The sequence below is a fragment of the Bos grunniens genome, chromosome 27 (assembly GCF_055505025.1).
Source record: "Bos grunniens cultivar Pamir isolate PY7600 chromosome 27, Bosgru_T2T1.0, whole genome shotgun sequence".
NCBI classification, from domain to species: domain Eukaryota; kingdom Metazoa; phylum Chordata; class Mammalia; order Artiodactyla; family Bovidae; genus Bos; species Bos grunniens.
Genome location: NC_141191.1, coordinates 7,807,566 through 7,821,115, shown reverse-complemented (window position 1 = coordinate 7,821,115; position 13,550 = coordinate 7,807,566).

Here is a 13,550-nt window from a genome sequence, read left to right as displayed (position 1 = left end):
CTGACTCAAGTGTGTATATATGGTTCCTGTTATGTGTTAGGTGATGTTTAGGGTCTTGGCGCGCACTGAGGACCAAGATTTATGTTGGTTTCCTGCAAAAGTCTAGTTGAGATGGACGAGCAGACGGGCCGTTGCCATGGCACTGGATAGGCGCTCTGATTGGCAGCAAGTGAGGACCACGGAACAAGGCCGGGATCTGAGGAAGTGTGTGTGAGTTTGGCTTTGGTTTCCTCCTTAGGCAATAGGGAGGTCTGGGAAGATTTGAATCAGGAGAAATACACAAGCCAGTTGCCATTTTAGAAACCGTCTCAGGGAAGTGTGGGTGGAGAAAGGCAAGACTGGACTTGGGAGGCCAAGGGAGGAGTTGGTGGACCAATGAGGGTCTTAACTAAGGTCGTGAAGGGGGGAAGGAAGGAGACATGGATTCAGGGATGTTAAGAAGGAAAAGTCTCGCAGACACTGGCGACAGAGTGAGCTCGATTCCTGGCTCTGTCTAGGTAAAAGGTGATGCCCCGGACCAAGGTAGCATAACCAGGAGGAGGAGGTGATTCGGGGAAGTGGTGGTGAGTTGCATAAACATTTCTGCAGAAGGAGTGTCCTGGTTTGGGTTTCCTGAGATGCAGAATGGGAGCCCAGAATGTGACTGAAGGTGGAGTGCTGAGAGAGTAGAGGGGGGAAGGCAACTGGACGAGAAGGAAGAGGACAGAGACGTGTGCCTCCAGCCTGCGGTTCCCTTCCTCATCAGCGGCAGGGCTCCAGGCTCCCACTTTCTCTGCGGAGCTGCGGGGCCTGGCACCACGGCCGGGACAACCTCTTGGCTGGACTTGCCCCATCTGTGAACCCGGGAGATTCAGACAGAGCCCATCAGGTTGGCACAGCTGGCATGTGTGGTGTTTACACAGATCAGGGGAGGGACTGGCAGTGCACCTGTGTGCGCTGCTCCTGAGAGTAAGAACAGCCACTTTCACTGACAGCTCACGGGCCCCCGGCCAGCCCACGTGCCCTGCGTGACTACTGAGCATGGAGCACTCTGCAGCAGAGAGATGGACTCAACTGCATTTCAATGATATTTATGACATAACCACCATGTGCTGAGTGCCGCAGGAGGGAAGAAGGCGCCCTGCTCCTGGGGGCTGGCGGCTCCTGTGGGTGAACCTCTCTCTTGTTTGCCAGCCACCTCCTCTGAGAAGTCCTCCCTGACCTCCCCTTGTCCTAAAAGTGGCTGGTACTTCTGGGCTGCCCCTTTTACAGCCTCCTTCCTGTCATGTTCTTGGCATGCTGGCTGCTTCCCCTGACATCAGTGAGGTCTGAGGGAGGGGCCGAATGGAGACCCCCATCATCTCCCCTCCCAGGAGAGTCTGCTGTCGTGTATGGATGACCAGTCGCTGGAGGAAATGAATGAAATGAGTGCTGCCATGGACTGAATGGTGTCCACCAGTTGCCCATGTTGAAGCCCTGTGTTTGGAGGTGGGGCCTTTAAGGAGGTAATTAAGGCTGAAAGAAGTCACAAGGCCCCATCCCTGTAGAACGGGTAGTGTTATAAGCAGAGGAAGAGATTCATTGCTCTCTTTGCCACATGAGCACACGATGAGAAGGCCACTTCCAGAACCACGAGACAGGAGCTTCTGCCCTTCAGGCTCCCAGCCTGTGTGTTTCGTTACAGCAGCCATCCCCACTAACACACGTGTCTGCACCTCGGTTAACTCTCCATCTCCTAGGACCCCAGAACTCCCTGGACTCCACTCCTGAGAGCTCCCCAAACTCTTGACACCCCAGCGATGGCCCTTCTCTAAATGCCACAGCCCACGTTTGTGAAAGGATTTCAATCTGAAATGGAACCAGAAGATATAAAATGGAAAATCTTATGCATGTGCCCTCAGAAAAATAAAACTTCAGGACTAGAAACAGAATTTCTGTAAATGCTTGGTTCACAGAAAAGTGATAATATTACAGTTTTCTTAAATGAGAGGGCCTTGGTCATAGGTTGCCTCATATTAGCCTTGGAAGGTTTGCTTATGGTTCCAGAGGTGAGAAAAAGAAATGACCTGGGTTAGGCTCATCTGAGCTTTGTTTGCCTGCCTGGGCTGGTTTTGTCTGCTCAGGGAACTTTCAGGCCTGGTCTTTGTACTTTTTTAAACTGATTTTTAATTTAATAGACTAACTGGACTCTCCCTTCTTTACATTTCCTGGCCATAAACATAGCCTACTCCACACCTTTGACTGACTCACTTATGGCTTCTACAGTTTGTGTGCCCTGATGCAATTACTGCTGTTCCTGAATAAACTCATCTTTTCGGCAATTTTGCGCTCGCCTCAGTTTACCTCTTCACGTGGTCCACGGTAGCTATTTCCACTCCGCTCTGCTGTGTCTGAAAGCAGACTCAAGGCCTTGTTTATAGTTTGGGGCCACGTCAGGAGGGCCTGCATCCCTCACTGCTTTTGAGACGGTGGATATCATTAACACTCTTTGCCTGAGAAAGCTCGGGTCAGGGTCTTTTCAGGGAGAAACTTCAGATTTAAGCACATTTGTGTGGGGTAAAAGAAAAAGAAAATCTACGTGCGTGCACATCCACATATGGAGACACAGGGGAAAGCCTGGAGACTAACAGAAAGTCACCGAGTGGAAGCAGTATTTGCTTCTGAGAAGGGGCAGGGGTTTGGAGGGACAGGCTGGGGAGAGACCCTCTGTGTTCCCTCGGCAGGTCTGCATCCTGATTATTCGGTTAGTGGAGCTCACATGGTGGTCAGGGGTGGCACATGCCCCGGAACTCCCTGCACTTGCTCCTGTTCTCTCCCTGGTGCCTGACCTTGGCTGCAGCTGGCTGGGTCCTGTCCTCGTCTGCTGGTCTCCAGGGCACGTCTGCCTCACGGGCTGCGTGGCCAGCCGCTTCCCAGAGGCAGGAGTTGTTTGCATCAGGTGTTGATCACACCTCCCTCCTGAATCAGGGCTCAGGTGCCGCTGGGTGCAGATGACTTCAGGTGTCCCAGGCCACCTGCCACCCTCACGTTCCCATCCAGCAAAAGAAGGCGGTGAATTCTATGGGGTTTTTTTAGTGGCCAGTTTCCAAAAGAGGCAGCCCATCAGAATCACCAGGGACACCTTCACGAAAATCTCCTGCTTGAAAATTGCCTGCAGTGAAACTCTAGAATCTGTCTTTTATTTTGGGCTGTGCTGCACAGCTTTGAAGGATCATAATTCCCTGACCAGGGGCGGAACACTTGCCTTGGCAATGAAAGCACCGAGTCCTAACCACTGGATGCCAAGGAATTCCCTGGAATCTGCCTTTTCAACACGAAAAAGACTCAGGTGACGCCGTGGCTCTGTGCACAGAAGGCAGAGCTTCCTGCAGGTCTCATGGCCTCCAGAGTTCCCGCCGGGCTGGCAGCGTGAAGGCAGCATTTGCTCTAAAGTTGTGGACTCACCAGGCCTCCAGTTTGGCTACTGGACAGGTGAGGGCCCTGTGCAGGCATCAGGATGGGAGGGGGGTCGCCTGGCCCCCCCACACACCCCCCACCCCCACCCAGGATCCACCTGCAGACGTCACCATCCGGCTTCCTTGCAAAGTACACAGAACTAAAGCAGGTTTTATTTTTTAACAGCATCAACAATGAATGTGTCAGAAAGGTAATGGAGCAGCTGTCTTAGCAGGAGAAAAGGGGGTGCACTGCCCCCCAGCACCCCATCCCCACACACCCGCCTCCCCATTTATCGAGCCCATGGAAGGCCAGGGTGGGTATTAACCCTGGGTGCTGGGTCCTGTGTAAATCATTACATGCCCACAGTCAGTGCCCTGGCTCTGAGCCAAATTTTTTTTTTCCCTCCTTATTTAACAAATATCACAATATCTGCCTGTGCCAGACGTTATGCCTGAGCATAAGGAACACCTTGCTGGTCCTGACAGCCCTCATATTATGTGTTGCTCATCCGTAGACAGAGATGGAAAAACGACCAAATTCTTGTTATTTGAACATATATGTCCAGATTCCTCGTGCACCACCTGCTTGTTACCCAGGAACTTTCTCATCACGGGAAACTGCTTGTATTTTCTCCAGACAGATGCTGCTGTGTGCTCACTGCCATTCTAGAAAACCAAGAGGCCTCTACAACAGGGGCCCAACAGGAGTCCTCAGCAAGTCCCTTCCTGGGCCTTGGTTTCTTGCTTATTAAGAATGAGTTTATAAAATAGAAAACAAATTTATGGTTACCAAAGAGGAAGGAGGGAAGAATAAATTAAGAGTTTGAAATTAGCATATAGAAACTACTATATATAATAGATAACCATCAAGGACCTACTGTACAGTACAAGGAACTATACTTAATATTATATAATAAGCTATGAGAATGTAAAAAATGATTATGCTGTTGCTGTTGCTGCTGCTGCTGCTGCTAAGTTGCTTCAGTCGTGTCCGACTCTGTGTGACCCCAGAGATGGCAGCCCATCGGGCTCCCCCATCCCTGGGATTCTCCAGGCAAGAACATTGCAGTGCGTTGCCATTTCCTTCTCCAATGCATGAAAGTGAAAAGTGAAAGTGAAGTCGCTCAGTCCTGTCTGACTCCTACCGACCCCATGGACTGCAGCCTACCAGGCTGCTCCATCCATGGGATTTTCCAGGCAAGAGTACTGGAGTGGGGTGCCATTGCCTTCTCCAGAAAATGATTATATATAATTACATATGTAAATATAATTGAATCACTTTACTGTTCACCTGGAACTACCACAACACTGTCAATCAACTATATTTCAATAAACATTTTGAAATAAATAAAGGAATTTATTTAGGATAATAAAAGAATGGGTTTATAAGACAAACAAGGCCTTTCTGTATAGCACAGAAAACTATGTTCAATATCTTATAATAACCTATAATGGAAAAGAATCTGAAAAAGAATATATACACACATGTGCATATGGGGCTTCCCAGGTGGCACAGTGGTAAAGAATCCACCTGCTAATATAGCCCCAGGAGAGCTCATTTCCATCCCTGGGTCGGGACAATCCCCTGGAGGAGGAAATAGCCACCAACTCCAGTACTCTCGCCTGGAGAACCCCACAGACAGAGGAGCCTGGCGGGCCACAGTCCATGGGGTCACCGAGTTGGACACGACTGAGTGAGCACACACAGTGCACCCACACACAAGCATTTAAAACGGAATCACTGCTGTTTTAGGGAAATGAAAACAGAGTCTTGTTCGGGCTTCAGAAGCAGGAGAGCAGGCCTCCGACTGATGTCTGGTCTGCCTGGACTACGTGCCTGCTCGCAAACACACCAGTTGTCATCAGCAAGTCAAGAAGCACGTTGACTAAGAAAGGGAGTGGGTCTTGGAATTTTCTCAAGCCCCTGGAGATCTGTCCACCCCCCAGGGTCCAGAAAAAAACTCACAAGATGAAACAAACAGCCTTGTAAAGGTTAAATTTAAGCCAGAGCTGCATTTTTGTGGGCAAACTGATGATGGTATCAGTTGGAGGCCTGGGATTATAATTGGGAGCACCCAAAACTGCCTTCTGAAGCCTCGCCCTTGGGGTGGATGCACCACGGCATTCTGAGTCCACTGAGGTTTTCCTCCAGGCAGCCCTGATGTTTCCTCTCCCCCCTCAGAGCTTGTGTTTCCAGAAAAGCTCGATGGGCTGGTTGGACCTGGCATCCCCCTGCCACCACCCCATTCCTGACCAGGGGGATGTTCAGAAATGTCTGGGGAAATTCCTGGTGTTTTTCCTAACCAAGGTGAGGTGGCCATGGCATCTGGTACATGGAGGGTGAGAGGATGGCTAAGTATCTGAGTATCATCCGGCACAGGAAACAGCCCTCTGGACCAAGGACTGTCCTCCCAAAGGTCCCGCGGTGCCGAGGCTGAGAACCTAGGTGAGAGATGGTCAGACCTTTCTGCCCTACTGCTTATCATCCTGCTCCTGTTGTTGCTATGACCAAAACACCTGCTGTGGGCCTGGGTTCCAGGAATGAGTATTTATTGTGAAATCAGTGGGAAAAACTGGTATGCTGTGGGCTTGATCTTATCAAAGATAATTGGCAGGAGAGCGGCCCACGCTCGGGTTACTCATCAGGCAACAACTGCAGAGCCTCTAGTCCCGGGCGGGGCCGTGCGGTGATCCAGCCCTGCCCTCTGACACCCGTGGGCGGTGAGCGGGAGAAACAGGGTCTGCGCAGGATCGAGCGAGATACGGGCCGGGGATGCCCTGCTCTGCTCCGAAGTTCTGAGTCATCACCAGTTTCACAAGCAATCCCAGGGGGAGGCACTCCAGGGCAGGCACAAGAAGCTTTCTGTTAAGAATAAATGTGCCCTAAATTGCTCTTAAATAGCCAACACCATTTTGAGTTGTTGGAGGTTTCAGTTTCCCAGTGCACTTGGATCTAAATATCACCGGTCCCTTATGGGGTGCTCCGTTCCTCCCACAGGGTGACTGCTTGTCTGCTGTGTGTCTGGGACCCTCTTGCTCTGGGGTCGGCCATGGTAGACGTGCTGGTCTCTCCAAGGGCACCATCACCCTGTCCCTTCACACGTGGGCCTAGGTCAGCTTGCCACCTTAGAGAGCTAGTGTGAGACTTGGGGCTGGAACTCTGGAGACTGTGACTCTAGGAAGATGGGGGACCTTCTCAGACTCCCATGAATGAGGCCTCTCACACCCCCAAGTCCAGGCTTGCAAAGGAGCTGAGGCTGGGGTCGTGGGTTACAGCCCAGCCGGGGACACCCCTGCAGGGCCTGCTGTTTGGACAGGTGCTGACTCTGTCTCTCTGATTCGACTCAGACAATTCAAGGACTGCTGGGTCCTTGATGCTAGAACTTTTACTTCAGTGGATGAGGGGGAGATGGACAAGAAATACAAACAGTACACACACGTGTGTGAGTGTTTGTATGAATGAATCAGCTCATGAGGAAAAGGAGGCAGCAGAAAGGATGAAGGGGGTAGTTCAGAGGGCGGGTGGGGGAAAGTGTCTGAGGAGGGAGCCTGAGGCCTGCACAGGATGAGGCAGCAGCTCTGTGTGCACCTGGGGGCAAGAGTCCTCTGGTTACTAGTTCCCAGTGAGGCATGCGCTCCCCCGGGGAGTTACACACAGGTGCACACACATGCCTGCACATGCACACGCACACACACACCACACAGACATGCACCACACATTTTACAAGAGGTAGAAATAAAATTGTCCAGACTGTTATCCCTTGACTCTTTCTGGTACAATTCAGCCAGTGTTTTCTGAGCTCCCGTGGTGCGCCTGAGAGTTGGTCACTGAACGAAAGTGTCTCAGGAGCAGGAACACGGTTTCAGAAACAGCTCTGCTACTTCTCCGTCTTCAGGTGAAGGACTTGCCAGCAGACCTCAGGTTTGCTGATGGCTTAAAAGGCCACATCAAGCTCAAATAAACTAAGTGATTTAGAAAACTTTGTTTACCCAAAAAACAACAACAACAACAACAACAACAACAACAGAAGCCAAATCCAGAAAACACATCTTACGGATTTTTTGCAGGCAGGTGGAAAAGCAAAATGATGACATAGTTTGAAATTTTCTTTTTAAAGAAGGTAAAAAGAGCAGAAGCCTAGAAACTCTCAAGACAGGTTATTTAGTGAAGAAACCTGCCTTGTGCTCTGGAATCATGTATGTGTGCTTATGTGTATGGTCCTCAGATCAGAGAAACAAGTCAGCCTGACATCACTTTCCAGAGTTAATAATGGCATTTTTCTTACGTTAAATGAACGATTCCTCTGTCCTCAATGGCCAAGAGTTGCACTCTCCCCTTCAGCTCCCTGAGAGGTGACGCTGGCCTGTCCGAAGTGGCAGAAGGACCCACTCCTTCCTCCTCTCTGAAAGGAGGTGGGGTCCCCTCTCCCTTCAGGAAAATCTGCATTATTTTACTAGAGATGCAGCCTCATCAAGACCAGTGTGGTAAATTTGAGATGATGATTTTTACAGTTTGAGAATCTCAAAGATCATGAACAGCTGTCACTGCATGTGAATCACAGGAAAAGTGCTGTTGGAAACGTTTAATCAGCGACACTTCACTTTTCTCTGAGTTAAAAAGCAATTTTAGTCACAGTATTTTACAACTGCCCATTGACCAGCCAGAACTGCTTCTTCCTGGTTCAGGCAATGTTCTCAACGACCTTAACACTTTCAGGTGATAAAGTCATGAGACCAAAGGGCAGAGAGGAAAGTTACACACTTGCAGGACAGAGATCTGCAGACCCTGACGGCATGTGCCACAAGTTACCTGCCCAGCAGCAAACAGGGATCAATAAACAGCTTCTGACGGAGGTAGAATGCTCACATCCTAAGTTCCTTCAAAGAAAGTCCATATGTACGAAGTGCAGACCCAGAGTCTGTTTCTTTCATGGAAGAATAATCTGCATGCAACCATTGCTTGTTGGAACTGAGGAAGGGATGAAGACAAAATCTAAAAACATAGACTCATTTCCTTCATTTTGAATAAAAGATAAGAACAGATTCTGAGTTAGTTGAAGAGTTTGTTTTTAACATTCCTTCTTTCCTTTCTGTGGCTATCCAGGTGAGACTGTTTTGCCTCATTAAGAGTCACTGAAGCAAAGCGCAGAAATAGTTTAGATGTTATACACAGTACTGCCTGCAGGTGGCAGCGTCACCACCCTGGTTTGGTGGTAACAAGCGAATGGCAAACTAACTTCAGGAGACGTGTCCTCTCAGCATGGTCACAGGCCTCTCCTATGGGGTAATCATGTTACGCATGTAATTTCTGTTATTAAGGAAGGACAGAAAGACCAAACAGAACAGCGTTTGTCTGTGTTCAGTGCCTGTAAGCGCACTTCCAGTGGACAATGCATGCAGTTCATTTCCCTTTTTATTCTGTGTGGTTTGTTCCGACTATGTTTATTGAAATGAAATGTTATGTTTGTTGAATCTAATAAAAAATAGGTCTAATAATTTGTACATCTTTTAAAAATGCACAGGCTGGCGTACACAAACATAATAAAAGTTTTCACCAGGAAACATTTGGGAAGCGTTGCTCTGAAGGATGTGGTTGTGTGTGTGTCGGGGGGGGGGGGGTGGAGGGGAGGGGAGGTGATGGGCAGAACCCCAGTTCTGGCCACAAGGGAGATGGGGTGAGAGTTGCCAGCTCCGTGTGCATATTTTGACCAACTTGGGTTTCTTTCTGGGGTTTAGATTTATTTGTTTTCTCTGAAACGACTTTCTCTTTTAAAAGAGTGTAGTGGTTAAGAAAACAAAAGCAAAAACAACCTGGGATCCCTGGCAGGGTGCCTAGAAGGACCACTTGCACAAGCCCAGGAGCTGCCAGGCCTGGAGTCCAGGCGCAGGGTGGGGCGAGCTGCCGCCCTCTAGTGGTCGGACAGAAACACTCCACCTCCCGGAGTTAGCCTTTCTCCTAAGAAAACTCCTGCCTGCCCCCCTTCATTTTACAATGTTCTTTTTTTTTTTTTTTTTTTACGTTTTTAGTTTTTAAATTATTTTTGGGGTATACTTGATTTATAATGTTGTGTTAGCCTCAGGAGTACAGCAAAGTGAATCGGTTATACATATACGTATATCCACTCTCTTTTAGATTCCTTCCTCTATAGGCCATCATAGAGTACTGAGGAGAGTTGGCCTATAGAGTTCCCTGTGCAGCGCAGCAGGTTCTTATTCGTTATCTATTTTCCATAAAGTAGTGTGTATACGTAGTGTGCAGTGTGTATATGTAGCTTGTATATGTAGTGTGTAGTATGTATACGTACTGTGTAGCTTGTATATGTAGTATGCAGTTTGTATATGTACTGTGCAGTGTGTATATGTAGTATGTATATGTAGTGTGTAGTATGTATACGTACTGTGTAGCTTGCATATGTAGTATGCAGTTTGTATATGTAGTGTGCAGTGTGTATATGTAGTATGTATATGTAGTGGGTAGCTTGTGCATGTAGTGTGTAGTTTGTATATGTAGTGTGTAGTGTGTATATGTTAGTCCCAATCTCCTAGACCTTCCCTCCCTCACCCCCACAACAGCCTGGTAACCATAAGGCTATCTTCCACATCTGTGACTCTTTCCGTTTTCTAAATTAGTTCATTTGTACTCTTTCTTAGATTCCATTCCTTTTGATAAACAAGAAAGCCCCACACTTACAGTCCTCCCCTTTTCCACCCAAAGATTCCTGGGGATGCTTGCCAAGAATTCATTCAACTTGCTACATATTTTCATCAGCTAGGAGTTGGTCCAATCTTTCTTGAAGCTTGTAATACAAAAATAAAAGTTGTCCCCCCATATGTCAAATGTAGATAATATTGTAACCCTGAATATACTCAGGTAAACAACTCCCCTCACCTCGGCAAGATTCCTGTTCTCTCCTGGAGCTACATGTTCCTGAATGATGCCCCTTGCTTTAGTTGCTGCTGAAGATCCCAGCCCCTTTGAGCTTTCCTGTAATTTTCCTGCATGTTTCAGGGGCAGTGATGCAGGTTCTATGAGCAGGTTTCCATCACTCTGGCTCCTTTTGCTTCCCTCCCTTTCCCTCCCCTCCTCTTTCTCACCCTCTTTCTATATCCTCAGCCTGTCTCATCTTGTGGAGGGAAAACTGCTAAAGGAGAGGTAACCCAGCTCCAAGCTTGTGTAGACGGTGGTTCCAGTGAGCTACCTGTACCACCTCATTTATTTTACCCAGCATCTTCAGGCTGGAGGTAAGACCTTAGAAACGGGAGCTCTGTCCACTCTGCTCAGAGGGGCTCGGGGGTGGAGGTCTCTTCTGATGGACCATGGGAGGAAGGAAGCAATGGAAACCAAGTGGCCGCCGGTTGGCCGGGCTTCCCAGAGACCCGCCATCATCACCCAGGGTCTCTGCAGAAGCTCTTCCCTGAGCCCTGTGCTCCCCGGGAGTGGCTGCCTCCTGAGCCTCCCCGGCTCCCCAGTCCTCTGCCCACTCCCAACCCTCACTCCCGGCTTCCCGGCTCTGGCATTTGGGGCCACCCTTCTTGCTCTGTGTTTCTTAGCTTCTGTTCATTTCTCCCACCAGCTGTGTCTCTGTGTCAGTTATTGCAGGGTTGCAAAAACACGTTGTCCACATCATGCTAACACAACCTCAGCTGAAGTCTGTGGCCAAGTTTTGGTGAAGAAACTGAAATTTTCCAAGACTGTCTTGTGTCTGTTTCCTCAAGTGTGTTCTCAAAGGTTCTGCAACCCAGGAAAAGTTACTTCAGAGTGTAGACACCCACAGCCCATCCCTGAGGGGCTTTCTGGGGGTGCCTCCCATTTTTTCCTCTTCACTTGTCCACATTTGGTTGTGAGTCAGTCAGGGTTCTCCACAGAAACAACCCATTTCTTTAAGGAATCATCTCACACCATTATGAAAGTAAGTCTCAAAACAAACAAATGTTTTGGCAAGTCCCCAAACAAACAAACAAACAGATCCAGTGCCAGTTCGGTAGACCAGCAGGACTCAGGGAGGAGCTGATGCTGGAGTTCAAACCTGAAGCTGGCTGCTGGCAGAATTCCTTCCCTTTGGGGGGAAGTCAGTCTTTGTTCAGGCCTTCAACTGATTGGATGAGGCCCACCCATGTCACACAGGGGTAATAATAACCTGCTTTACCAAAGTCCACTGATTTAAATGTAGGTCTCATTTCCAAACATCCTCACAGGAACACCCGGAATGACGTTTGGCCAAATATCCAGGCAGCGAGGCCCAGCCACGTCTGTACGTGAGATGAAGCACCACAGGGAGGTTCTCAGGTTTGCTCTTCTCTTCTCTTCTTGTCTCCCTTTCCCTCACAGTGTGGGTTTCCAGCCAATAGGAGCTTTGAGACGGACAGCATTTGTGGTCCCTTAGAGGTGAGAGGACACCTGGGGGTGGTCCTCTGTCCTTCCTGTCCGGCCCATTTACCCATTTTAAAATGATACCTAAAGAGATCATTTTATTACAAACCCTGCATTTTGTCTTTGCCAATTTTCAATTGAAGCAGAGCTTGCATAGACTGAGGAGCACAGATCCTGAGTGTCCAGCTGGAACCCGCATCCCTGTCAAACTATGGGACGGCCCCATCTAGCCCCAAGTGACCTTGGCCCCCTCCCCTCCTCCTCTCTGACCCTCTCCTGCTCATCCCGCCTGCAGAACTCTGGGGAATCTGGGTGGTGGGGTCAGGACACATTCTCAGCAGTGCAAGGACCTCTGGCTTTGTATTCCAGTAGTTCTGATAAGTTCCCATAGTTTAATGCCAGTAGTTCTCAACTCACATGGTTTTTCATTGTAGTTTACCTTTAAATAACATTTACCCTCATCTTCACTGAATGTTGGGCATTAGTCCCTTAGACTACAAGGAGATCCAACCAGTCAATCCTAAGGGAAATCAAACCAGAATATTCATTGGAAGCCTAATACTGAAGCTCTGATGCTTTGCCCACCTGATGCAAAGAGCCAAGACATTGGAAAAGACCGTGATGCTTGGAAAGACTGAGGGCATGAGAAGAAGGTGGCAGAGGATGAGATGGTTGGATGGCATCACAGTCTCATGGACATGAATTTGAGCAAACTCCAGGAGATCGTGAAGGACAGAGGAACCTGGAGTGCTACAATCCCGTGGGGTCACAGAGTTAGACATGACTGGGAAAGCAACTGAACAATAACAAGAACAACAACAGTGAACTCTGGGAGGGGGAAGGGACCAGGAACTTGTCTGTGTTTGGCTCCTGACAGGTACTGCATGAAGTCTGTTTCCTCAGTGACTCTGGAGCCAACACTGAGAACCGAGGAGGGCTTGGTCATTTACTGGGCTCAGATTATGCATGTGGCCTCTGCAAAAGGGAGCTGGAGGCATCACTGGGGTGGCAAAGGGAGCCCAGGGTGTCCTGCACTATTTTCTGCTATTCTCAGCCTGTGAATCACCAGTGTTGTGGTCAGACTGCCCCCTGTGGGTCTGATGCACTCAGGAAGCTCTGAAAAAAGAAAAAAATAGAGGCTTTTTGCTTAGGAGACCTAAAACTTAACAGCACACTCTCCCTACCATGGTGTCAGGTAGGGAGAGAATCCATGGGGTGCCTAGGCTTTTCTTTTGTTCAGGTATAGGGTTGGGGGTCTCGGTTTTCAAGGATGCTGCTGCTGCTGCTGCTGCTAAGTTGCATCAATCATGTCCAACTCTGTGTGACCCCATAGAAGGCAGCCCACCAGGCTCCCCCGTCCCTGGGATTTTCCAGGCGAGTATACTAGAGTGGGTTGCCAGTGCCTTCTCCATTCAAGGTTGCACTATTGGTGAATTTAAAACAAACGAGGGAGAATTTAAAGTGTAGGAAGAGAAACCAACAAACAAGTGACCCAAATGGCCAGTTACAGAAATCAACCAAGGTTTCTAAAACAAAGGAGCCTGGGGAGGGGGCCGTGGCCTGGCCCTTCCTCTGGCGTTTTCTGGAGTTCTGTGAGTCAGTCTAGCAAATCATACAACCTGAAGGGGGAGGCACTGGGATTCCTGAGTTTGCAGCCAAGTCGGGCAGAAGTGTGGGGGAGCTGGGGACCCAAGAGTTGGCATCTGAAGTGGGGACAGTCTTGTGGAACTGGGATCATACCTGTGAGGCTGGCCCTCCTTCTG